The sequence below is a fragment of the Schistocerca nitens genome, chromosome 9 (assembly GCF_023898315.1).
Source record: "Schistocerca nitens isolate TAMUIC-IGC-003100 chromosome 9, iqSchNite1.1, whole genome shotgun sequence".
Taxonomy (NCBI): domain Eukaryota; kingdom Metazoa; phylum Arthropoda; class Insecta; order Orthoptera; family Acrididae; genus Schistocerca; species Schistocerca nitens.
The window spans coordinates 422,707,584-422,720,151 of NC_064622.1; the positions used below are offsets into that span (position 1 = coordinate 422,707,584).

Sequence of the window (12,568 nt, forward strand, 5' to 3'; positions counted from 1 at the left end):
TCTTCAGCGATGAGAGTCGCTTCTGCCTTGGTGCCAATGATGGTCGTATGCGTGTTTGGCGCCGTGCAGGTGAGCGCCACAATCAGGACTCCATACGACCGAGGCACACAGGGCCAACACCCGGCATCATGGTGTGGGGAGCGATCTCCTACACTGGCCGTACACCACTGGTGATCGTCGAGGGGACACTGAATAGTGCACGGTACATCCAAACCGTCATCGAACCCATCGTTCTACCATTCCTAGACCGGCAAGGGAACTTGCTGTTCCAACAGGACAATGCACGTCCGCATGTATCCCGTGCCACCCAACGTGCTCTAGAAGGTGTAACTCAACTACCCTGGCCAGCAAGATCTCCGGATCTGTCCCCCATTGAGCATGTTTGGGACTGGATGAAGCGTCGTCTCACGCGGTCTGCACGTCCAGCACGAACGCTGGTCCAACTGAGGCGCCAGGTGGAAATGGCATGGCAAGCCGTTCCACAGGACTACATCCAGCATCTCTCCATGGGAGAATAGCAGCCTGCACTGCTGCGAAAGGTGGATATACACTGTACTAGTGCCGACATTGTGCATGCTCTGTTGCCTGTGTCTATGTGCCTGTGGTTCTGTCAGTGTGATCATGTGATGTATCTGACCCCAGGAATGTGTCAATAAAGTTTCCCCTTCCTGGGACAATGAATTCACGGTGTTCTTATTTCAATTTCCAGGAGTGTATATGCAATCCAGACGAACAAAAAAATTGTAAGCTACAGGAAAGATACATTTTCAAATGTCCAGTCTGATGATTCCCGATATCACGGTATTTCTAAGACTGAAAAAGTTGTCAGGGGCTGCAAATGATGGTCTAATACGTACTCACTGACTGCACTTTACTAGAATATTATCTGTGGAATACCCAATTCGGACGAACACTGAAATTATGTCTTCTGTCTGCCACGTCGATAAAACGTTAAAAATCACACTTCAGCAATTATATAAAGATGTTTGATGTGTGTAAGAACACCGTACATTGTTACACAAAAAAATCAACATGCTAAGAGAAAAAAGTAATGTGCTGAGCGGAGAGAAAATACATTGAGCAACTATCAGAGGTAAGTAGCGCATATCAGTTCGTGGCTATTTTCCGACCTTTAACTGGATCCTCACGGTATAAGAAGTTTCAGCACGCTTGATGAATTCAAAGTTTGAGGATTAGTACTTTATTACAGACGTGTCCTTGCACCCCATCGAAAGATATCGTTTACAACATCTCAGTCGTGCACGAAGTTTGATGAAACCAGCAATTTTTAACCAGAAAAAAATCCCAGTTCTTGGACATACACCTTAATCATCTGCTATGGAACCGTACAACGTTTTATATTTTCGATATCTAATGTTCACTAAAGGTAATTCATTTTTCGAAGCTGGAAGAGGTCCAAACGAGAGAAACGGGGCCCTTTGCGTATTCACTTAAAACTATACTCAACGATGATTTTGTAAGTGAAGGGAACGAATACAGATGAGTCTACACTCAAATGTGACCTAATTTGAAGGCAATCACCGGTAACCGAGAGTATTAGTGTAGTAGAAAACATACGCAGCGTCCGTTGCTAATGTACACTGTAAGTGAAAAATAGCAACGCATGGATGGCTAGAGGAGAGACATAGTAATATTAATGGTTGGGAAACCTTTGGAGAAAAAGAGTAGAACCCGTAAGAATATCAACAGCTCAGACAGCATGGCAGTATCTAGTAAGGAAGGAAGGCTGAAAGGTGGATCCTGAAGACAGTAATATTAGAGAAACGGAAGAGGAAGTTGGGGCTGAAACGAGAGAGACGATAATGCGAGAAGAATTAGCTCTAAAAAACCTATAGACTAAAAAAAGGCGCTGGGAGAGAGCGACGTTCCTTTGTAATCATTGAGACTTTATCTTAATATACCATGATAACACTATTCCACCTGTTATGCAAATGTGGACAGTCGAAATGCTCCAACTTCTAGAAAAATGTAATAATTAAAATTCTGAAAAAGGCAGCTACCTACAGGTGTTAATATTGCAGTACCGTCAGCTTAATAAATCATGGCTGAAAAATGCTAACAACGTTTATTCACAGGAGAATGGGAGGACCGCTCGAAGGCGAATTTGAGGAAGATCAGTTTGGCTTTCAGATAAATACAGGGACTTGTTATGTGATACTGACGCCATGATTTATCTTAAGAGACAGATTGTGGAGAGGTCAACTTATGTTTATAGCATTTGTAGACTTGCGGAAAACTTTTAATAACGTTGAAAAAAGAACAAATTTTGATATTCTGTAGATAGGAAGAATAAAATACAGGGAGCGAAATGTTATCGACAACGTATACGGAAAACGGACTACAGTTGTAATAATAGTAGAAGTATATGAAAGGGAGCAAGTTGGTAGGAATGTTACGTGTCTTGTACCCTGTTCCCGGTATTTTTTAGCCTGTATGTTGAGCGAGCAATAACGGAAACCATTATGTCGTGTGACTAGGGCCTCCCCTCGGGTAGACCGTTCGCCGGGTGCAAGTCTTTCGATTTGACGCCACTTTGGCGACTTGCGCGTTGATGAGGGATGAGACGATGAAGATTGGGACAACACAACACCCAGCCCCTGAGTGGAGAAAATCTCCGACCCAGCCGGGAATCGAACCCGGGCCCTTAGGATTGACATTCTGTCGCGCTAACCACTCAGCTACCGGGGGCGGACACGGAAACTATTGATAAATATAGAGAGGTAATTTAAGTTCTGGAAAAGAAAAGAAAACTGAGGTTTTCGGATGATATTGTAATTCTGTTAGAGACGACAAAGAACTAGGATGATCAGTTGAATGGAATGGATAGTGTCTCGAAATTAAGTTTAAGATGAACATCAACAAAGACAAACAACGGAAACGGAATATGACCGAACTACGTCAGGCGATGTGAGGGAAGTAGATAAGGAACTGAGTGGTAGATGATTATTGTTATTAAAAGCAGCAAAATTACTGACGATGGCCGGTACAGAGAAGGTATAAACTGCATACTGTCAGTAATAAGAAAAGCGTTTGTGAGAAAGATAAATATGTTAATACCCAAACAAATTTTTTTATGTTAGGAAGTCTTTCGTGGAGGTATTAACCTAGACTGTAGCCTCGAACAGAAGTGAAATGTGGACAATAAACAATTCATACAAAAAGAGTATAGAAGCTGTAGAGATATGGTAGTATAGAAAAATGCTGAATATCTGATGGATAGATCAGATAACTAATGACGAGGTACAACTGTTTCCACTGGTAAGAGAAAGAAATAAGTGATACAACTTAACTAAAAGAAGAGATCGTTTAATTGGACCAATACTGTGGCATCACGGTATCGTCAGTTTGGTAACGGAGGGAAATTCGGGGGAGGGGATGGGGGGAACTGTAGGGCGATCAATTACACAGTACAGATCAGTATAAATAGAACCGAAAAGGCTGTGTGCTAATCTACAAGTAATCATTTTTCTGTTTTCTAGTGGATACCATAACTAAAATGTACTCGAAGGAACTGCTGAAATTTCGTGACAGATATTTACGATGCCTCGGCAACAGAACAAAGCTTCCTTCATCAGGGGGCTAACAAACCGACACAGACTCGCGTGCCGAAACAGTGCACGTCTGTAGCAGTGATGTAGCCATTCACACGAGCGTGTATGGGGCGAAACAAAATATGTCTCTGCTATTATAAAACTACTTCTTCACTATAAAAAATGACATATTTAGTCTTGTTTTTACTGCATCTTTTTCCAAAGGTGTCTACATCTAAACTACCTGTTCTATTTCGGCTTCAGATATTAGGGTTCTACTCCAGTTTCTCTTCTCCGATTTCATTTACAGTGATAACTTCAGTATTGTCACATGCCTAGGGTAGATTATTATGAAGTGCCATCATTTCTGTGAGAACCATGATCTCCAAGTTAACTCATGATCACATTATAAACTTGTGGAAACTACTTGATAAAATAAAATTCTGAGCCCGACTGGAACACTTGACAGGCAATGCTCTTGCAGCTGTGGAGATGGGTCGTGCTTCCATAACTGCACTGTATTCAAAGAACGGAACTCTGTATTAGAGTTCGAGGTAGGCACAAATTATTATTGATTATGAAATAAAATACTTTTTAGATGTCCATTAGCAAGACTATTTTGTTGCACATTTACTTTCATATTACGGAAATTTGGCTACTTAGGTTCTTTCACGGTCTTGCACGTAACACAAGTTTCAAGAGCGAACGCACTCGATTTTTCAAACAGAAAATTTGTTTCCACACAAAACATTATCATCAAATATAGAAAGATCAACAAAAAAGTATATAAAAATAAAATGTTATGTTCTGATTTACTGAACAAAATAAACGATGTAGGAAATGTGGCAAATAAGGACTGCTAAAAATCCTAGGGTAAATTTTGAATTTTGGTCATTCCAAGCAAAGTGAAGATATTGTTACATCTTTAATGTTTCCGGTTCCTCTGTTAAGGGGCAAATCAACACAGCTCGCATCATCAGACCTTCTTGTATGTTGTTCATATTCATGTTTATTTGTTTTTTTGTTTTTGTTTTAATAGGTGAATGCCAATTGTACAATTAATGTTACGTCCGTAACTATCGAATGACGAAGCACGGCTACTATACGACGAAGATAGACATTGTAATTAGCAAAATGTCACTTTTGAGACGTTATGCGAGGAATATACACCGTCGAGTTCATAAGACAACCTCCAAACGTGCCATCTGTAACGCTTCAGGGGACTGATGACCTCAGACGTTAGGTCCCATAGCGCTCAGAGTCATTTGTGACGCTTCGCTCTTCACGTACGTCACGCGATTTTCTATCTCTTACTTTGTCGGCTGATTCTGTTGATGGCGTGTCGCTTGTCATGTGTTCCTGGACTACTTTTCTTTATTAGTTTCCCATGTCTAAAACCACAATGTGAAATCGGTGTCGTCGTTTTGCCCCTCATTGATGTCATTCCAGCACTTAATGTTATCATTTTATTAAATTAATCGTAACTAACGGATACTTTTTTTTCTTTTTGTTTGCAGGGAAAGAAACTTTGCTGCAAGCTGAGAAGGGCGTTTCATCATAGAGCTGTATTGGTAAGTGCGATACGTTCTGTTAACTTCAAGTATAATGCGATGCGGACATCACGACAAACTAGTTTATGCAGGGTGCTTCAGAAAGAATATATATATCGCTTATTGGAGGAACAAGTACATTGTCTAGTTTATATTCATTGCTGCCAGATGTCGGTTCTCTTCTGGTTGCTAGGTTACGGTCACACGCTGCAAAATGGCTACTCCGCAGCAGAAATCATTTTGTGTTTTCGTGTTGGTACTCGTCTAGACTATAACCTTGTACAGAAGTGAAAAATTATCAATAAACAGTGCATACACGAATAGAAGCTGTGCAAAGACGTTTCACGTTGAAGTACCAAACTGATTATCCGAATGGATGGAACATTCGCAGGACTGTATGTACAAGAGAAAGTCCTGGCCTCCCTCCAGTTTCCAACGAAAATGCCGCACGAATTCAAACCGATTTCCATTGTAGACCTACTCGCTATGCCAATCGGTAGATATAACGGCCTCCAACAACAATTTGGCATGTTTTGAGACGTCGTTTCGTTTTAAAGCTGTATAAGTGGAGCTGTTATAGGCTCTACATCGTGACGAGAAAGGCAAACGTGTGGCATTTCCTGAGAAGCTTCGTTGTGCTGCTGACAATAATAACGCTCTCGCACAATGCGCCGTGTTCAGTGATTAAGCAATTTTCCACCTTAGTGGGAGAGTAAAGATACATAATGTTGGAATTTTGGACTTAACAGAAACACGTATGCACTCACTGAACATGTATGAGATTTACCTGAAGTCTACATCTACATCTACATCTATACTCCGCGAGCCACCTTACGGTGTGTGGCGGAGGGTACTTATTGTACCACTATCTGATCCCCCCTTCCCTGTTCCATTCACGAATTGTGCGTGGGAAGAACGACTGCTTGTAAGTCTCCGTATTTGCTCTAATTTCTCGGATCTTTTCGTTGTGATCATTACGCGAGATATATGTGGGCGGTAGTAATATGTTGCCCATCTCTTCCCGGAATGTGCTCTCTCGTAATTTCGATAATAAACCTCTCCGTATTGCGTAACGCCTTTCTTGAAGTGTCCGCCACTGGAGCTTGTTCAGCATCTCCGTAACGCTCTCGCGCTGACTAAATGTCCCCATGACGAATCGCGCTGCTTTTCGCTGGATCATGTCTATCTCTTCTATTAATCCAACCTGGTAAGGGTCCCATACTGATGAGCAATACTCAAGAATCGGACGAACAAGCGTTTTGTAAGCTACTTCTTTCGTCGATGAGTCACATTTTCTTAGAATTCTTCCTATGAATCTCAACCTGGCGCCTGCTTTTCCCACTATTTGTTTTATGTGATCATTCCACTTCAGATCGCTCCGGATAGTAACTCCTAAGTATTTTACGGTCGTTACCGCTTCCAATGATTTACCACCTATGGCATAATCGTACTGGAATGAATTTCTGCCCCTATGTCAAGGTGGTTAGAGCGATATCCCGCTCACCTGTTGGTGTGGCAAATCTATTTAACAAGTATATCCGTTACTGATAGAATGGGACTGTCAGGATCAATAAATAATGCCCTTGAATATCTGAAACTAGCCTTTACAAATAGCTTCAGGTACATGAATAGGTCACTCACTTCACCAAAAAAAATAACATCCATAATAAAATCTTTAAAAACAAAGCATTCTAGTGGTCACGATGAAATATCAACAAAGTTATTTAAGACATGTTCTTGTGAGTTTAGTACAATTCTAAGTCACTTGTGTAACCAGTCAATTATAACTGGGATATTTCCTGACTGGCTAAAATATGCAGATGTTAAGCCTCTATTCAAGAAAGGGGATAAAGAGATACCAGCAAACTACAGACCGATTTCACTTTTGCCAGCATTCTCAAAAATTTTAGAAAAAGTAATATACAGGCAACTTCCTGGCAGATTAAAACTGTGTGCCCGACCGAGACTCGAACTCGGGACCTTTGCCTTTCGCGGGCAAGTGCTCTACCAACTGAGCTACCGAAGCACGACTCACGACCGGTACTCACAGCTTTACTTCTGCCAGTACCTCGTCTCCTACCTTCCAAACTTGGTAGAGCACTTGCCCGCGAAAGGCAAAGGTCCCGAGTTCGAGTCTCGGTCGGGCACACAGTTTTAATCTGCCAGGAAGTTTCATATCAGCGCACACTCCGCTGCAGAGTGAAAATCTCATTCTGGAAATATACAGGCAGCTTATCAACCATCTGACCACAAATATTATCAAGAACACCGTTTGGATTTCTGAAGGGTTATGATACCGAGAAGGCTATTTACACCTACAGTGAAAATGTACTTAATTCATTAAATAACAAGCAGCAGGTATTTTCTGTGATTTTTCAAAGGCATTCGATTGTGTGACAACATCCTTTTAAATAAATTAGAATTCTATGGTGTCACAGGCAGTGCTGCAAAATGGTTCAAGTCATACCTCGCTAACAGGAAACAAAGGGTGTCAGTGCAAGGGACTAGTGAATTAAGTCATCAGTCATCATCAGAATGGGAAGAAATTACATGTGGTGTCCCACAAGGATCCATCTTAGAGCCATTGCTTTTTCTTGTGTACATTAATGATCTCTCATCAGTTACACTGCCAGAAGCAGAGTTAGTTTTGTTTGCAGATGACACAAGTATTGCAATAAATAGTATATCGAATGTAGTTCTAGAAAGATCTCCTAATGATATTTTCATGGATATTAATTAATGGTTTAAAGCCAACTCACTGACATTAAACTTCAAAAAGACTTACTATATGCAATTCAGAACCTGTAAGAGGTTTCCACCCAGCATATGCATAAAGTATGAAGAAGATCAGATAGAAGAGGTTGACAGTCTTAAATTCCTGGGATTACAGCTTGATAATAAATTCAATTGGGAGGAGCACACCACAGAACTGCAGAAACTCCTTAACAAATCTGTATTTGCAATTCGAGTGTTAGCAGACATGGGCGACATAAAAATGAAAAAGCTTGCATACTTTGCCTACTTCCATTCCATGATGTCATATGGTACAATATTTTGGGGTAACTCTTCAAGTCAAACAAAAGTTTTCAGAGTCCAAAAGCGTGTAATACGTATTATTTGTGGAGTAAATTCACGGACATCCTGTAGAAACCTCTTCAGAGAACTGGGTATACTAACTACTGCCTCCCAGTATATTTACTCCTCAATGAAATTTGTCCTAAATATCTCTTTTTCCAACAAACACCTCAGTTCATACACACAATACCAGGAACAAAAATGATCTGCACAAGGACTTAAAAGCACTTACTTTAGTTCAAAAAGGGATCCACTACTCAGGAGCACTCATTTCAATAATTTGCCAGCAAACGTAAAAAATTTAGTTACAAATAAAGATCAGTTTAAAAGGAGCCTGAAAGAGTTACTAGTAGCCAACTCCTTCTACTCCATTGACGAATTTTTTAATAGAAACAAATTATGTATTGTATATATTCATACTATTAGTATTGTTATTTTAGCTTAAAAAATTAACATGTTCCACATCCACGAGGATCTCCTCAGCACGGATCTATGGAACGAAAAACTAATCTAATCTAATCTGTTTACGTACCATTCCTCTTTGATGGAGATACGGTTAACGGTCAGCAGTATCTTGTTATGTTACAATACCGGTTGTTTCCAAGTCTGAAAGAGGACAACTTCATTTTTTCAACACGACGGGGCACTAGCTCACTGGAATCATCAAGTGCGTGATTATCTGAATGAAATTCTCACGAGCCACTGGATTGGTCGCCAAACAGCCGGCGACTTAGTACTTCTCAGCTGCCTTCCGCTGTCAGTGTGTCACTTCTTCCTGTGGAGTTTCATTAAGGACACCGTTTATCCACCAACACTACAACAGAACCTAGAAGAGTTGAAGAAGAGATACTTACTAACATAACATCAGCGATAAAGCACATGCTTATCCGAGTAGGGGAGGAATTCGAGTATCGAAATGGTATCGTTCGTGTCGCTGGTGGAAGACATTTTGAACATACGTAATCTAAATTTGAGAAATTCGTAAATATACGAGGTATGGCTAGAAAAAAAAACCGGACTAGTACTGGTGAAACAATAAAACGAATGCAATAAGGCTGAAAGTCGCGTGGCCTGTCACGTGACCCTCGCTCCGCCTACTGCTCGAATTTCATCTGCCTCCTGCACTCAGTCTGCCCGTGGCGTCTGTTTTAAGTAGTTGACGTTTTGTCTGTGCGTCGGAAAATGTTGAGTGTACAGAAAGAACAGCGTGTTAACATCAAATTTTGTTTCAAACTAGGAAAATCTGCAAGTGAAACGTTTGTAATGTTACAACAAGTGTACGGCGATGATTGTTTATCGCGAACACAAGTGTTTGAGTGGTTTAAACGATTTAAAGATGGCCGCGAAGACACCAGTGATGACACTCGCACTGGCAGACCATTGTCAGCAAAAACTGATGCAAACATTGAAAAAATCGGTAAACTTGTTCGACAAGATCGCCGTTTAACAATCAGAGCAGTGTCTGAGTTAACAGGAGTTGACAAGGAAAGTGTTAGGCAGATTCTTCATGAAAGTTTCAACATGAACAAAGTGTGTTCAAAAATGGTTCCAAAGTGTCTCACAATTGAACAGAAGGAACGCCGAAGAATGATTTGTTCTGACATCCTGGAAAACATTAAAAGTGATCCCACCTTCTTACAAAATGTTATTACTTGCGATGAATCGAGGTTTTTTACTTACGATCCCGAAACTAAACGCCAATCGATGCATTGGAAAACTCCTGGTTCTCCACGACAAAAAAAAGCACGAATGTCAAAATCGAAATTCAAGGCACTGATGATTGTTTTTTTTGACATCAAAGGGATTGTGCACATTGATTGGGTACCAGAGGGACAAACAGTGAATCAGCATTACTACATTAGCGTCCTGGCTACCCTACGTGAGCGAGTACGGAGAAAACGGAACGATTTGTGGAGAAAAAAGTCATGGGTCCTTCACCAAGACAATGCCCCAGCTCACCTGATTTGGCCCCCTGTGACTTTTTTCTTTTCCCTAAAGTCAAGTCAGCTTTGAAAGGAACTAGATTTGAGACTGTTGAAGCAGTAAAAGAAAAAGTGACGGAAGTAATGTATGGACTTACCGAAAATGATCTGCAGCATTGCTATGAACAGTGGAAAATTCGTATGGAGCGGTGTAGAGACCGAGGAGGAGAGTACATTGAAGGAGATAACATGAAATTGTAAATAATTGTAAATAAATGGTTTTTCCAGCATCAGTCCGGTTTTTTTCTAGCCGCACCTCGTATATCCTGCCCGCCCGGTTAGCCGAGCGGTCTAACGCACGGCTTTCCGGAGCGGGAAGGAGCGCCTGGTCCACGGCACGAATCCGCTCGGCGGACTTGAGTCGAGGTCCGGTGAGCCGGCCAGTCTGTGGATAGTTTTTAGGCGGTTTTCCATTTGCCTCGGCAAAAGCGGGATGGTTCCCCTTATCTACCATGCAAACATAGGGGCTACACTCGCCTGTTGTAAGGCGTTACCTGGGGGGCTCCACCTGGGGCCGAACCGCACAATAACACTGGGTTCGGTGTGGGGCGGCGGAGGGGTGAAGTGGACTGCGGTAGTCGTCGTGGGGTTGTGGACCACTGTCGCTGCGGCGGGGACGGAGCCTCTCCGTCGTTTCTAGGTCCCCGGTTAACGTACAACAAATACATATCCTAAATTTCACAGCTGTATGTATTACAGTTTAATAAATATATGCGTTCGAGAGACATATATTCTTTTTGAAATACCATGTATTTCGAACTGTTTGTTCCTCAGGAAAGCAACAAAGATTTTATACATCATGACTTCACAGTACAACTAGCATCTCTAAAGTGCCCACTACGGATTGTTTAAGTAATCGAACCCCCACGTGTAAAATAGTTTCAGACTTAACGAATGAATAATGTGTTAAATATTTGATGTTAAGCTTGTCAGCAAGGAAAAGTGTGGAATAGTTTCAAAATTTTGCTTAAAGTTTATTGGTAGTCGCTAAGGTCGCTCATTATCAGATACTGGACGAGTATAGCCAAGGTAATTTGCGCTCCATTTGAAGCAAAAGCTATTTTTCACACATCTGTAATTAACGAACTACGTATCGTACAATGATTTAATTTTTCAGGTACATTCAGTGGTACACGAGGATATTGTCTGCAAAAAATGTTCTAATAAAGATAGTAATAAAGAAGCAATAACTTCAAACGTCATGCCTGATGCTGCAGTATTACTGCACGCAGTAAGTCATAAACTTTTTTCTTTTCGTCATATTGTAGGAGGAGCCAGCGAGAAAAAGCTTGAAATTATGTGTCAAGTTTGTTGGCAGTCATTAAGTGCTCTTATTCTCAAATACTGTATGAATGTTGTCTGGGTAATTTGTGCTCAACGAGTTACGCTGTTTCTAGACGTATGCACAGTTTCTGACAGTATACTTGTCTTATTCTTTTAAGCCTTTGACGTAAGATTATGACTCTTAAGGAACAGATTATGACAGCAGTTAAAATTTTTAAATTCAGTCAATCTTTACCAACTTGAAATCAAATTTTATTTCTTCTGGGGCCCTTAGGTAGGAAACCTGCAACCGGTATTGTGCATCATGAACCAAATGGTTCAAATGGCTCTGAGCACTATGGGGCTTAACATCTGAGGTTATCAGTTAGATAGACTTAGAACTACTTAATCCTACCTAACCTAAGGACATCACACACATCCATGCCCGAGGCAGGATTCGAACCTGCGACCGTAGCAGCAGCGCGGTTCCAGACTGAAGCGCCTAGAACCGCTCGGACACAGCGGCCGGCTACCATGAACCAGGCCAGCCCGTTAGCAATAGACACTGAGGTGACTAAAGTCATGGGACACCTCCTAATATCGTCTCGCACCTCCTTTTTCCCGGCGTAGTGCAGCGTTTCGACGTGGAATGGACTCAACAAGTCGTTGGAAGTCCCCAGCAGAAATATTGAACCATGCTGCCCCTATAGCCGTCCATAATTGCGAAAATATTCCGGGTGCAAGATTTTGTGCACAACTGATCTCGCCAATATAACACATAAATGTTCCATGGCATTCATGTCAGGCGTTCTGTGTGGCCAAATCATTCGCTCGAAATGTCCAGAACGTTCATCAAACCGATAGCGAACAATTGTGGCCCGGCGACACACCGCATTGTGAACCATAAAAATTCCATCGTTGTTTGGGAAGATGAAGTCCATGAATGACTGCAAATGGTCTCCAAGTAGCCGAACATAACCATTTACAGTCAATTATCGGTTCAGATGGACCAGAGCATCCACCACTTTCGATGTAAACACAGCCCATGCCCTTCTACATCTACATCTACATTTATACTCCGCAAGCCACCAAACGGTGTGTGGTGGAGGGCACTTTACGTGCCACTGTCATTACCTCCCTTTCCTGT

At 41.5% G+C, this 12,568-nt stretch overlaps 1 long non-coding RNA gene across 1 annotated transcript in view; it reads left to right on the forward strand.

Annotated features, from left to right (window-relative positions):
• The window catches only part of LOC126203139 (uncharacterized), a 693,770-nt gene that overhangs the window by 387,391 nt on the left and 293,811 nt on the right, over positions 1–12,568 (forward strand). The window contains exon 3 of the long non-coding RNA XR_007540226.1: positions 5,069–5,122. This is a non-coding gene — a long non-coding RNA (uncharacterized LOC126203139). The remainder of the gene's footprint in view (positions 1–5,068; positions 5,123–12,568) is intronic.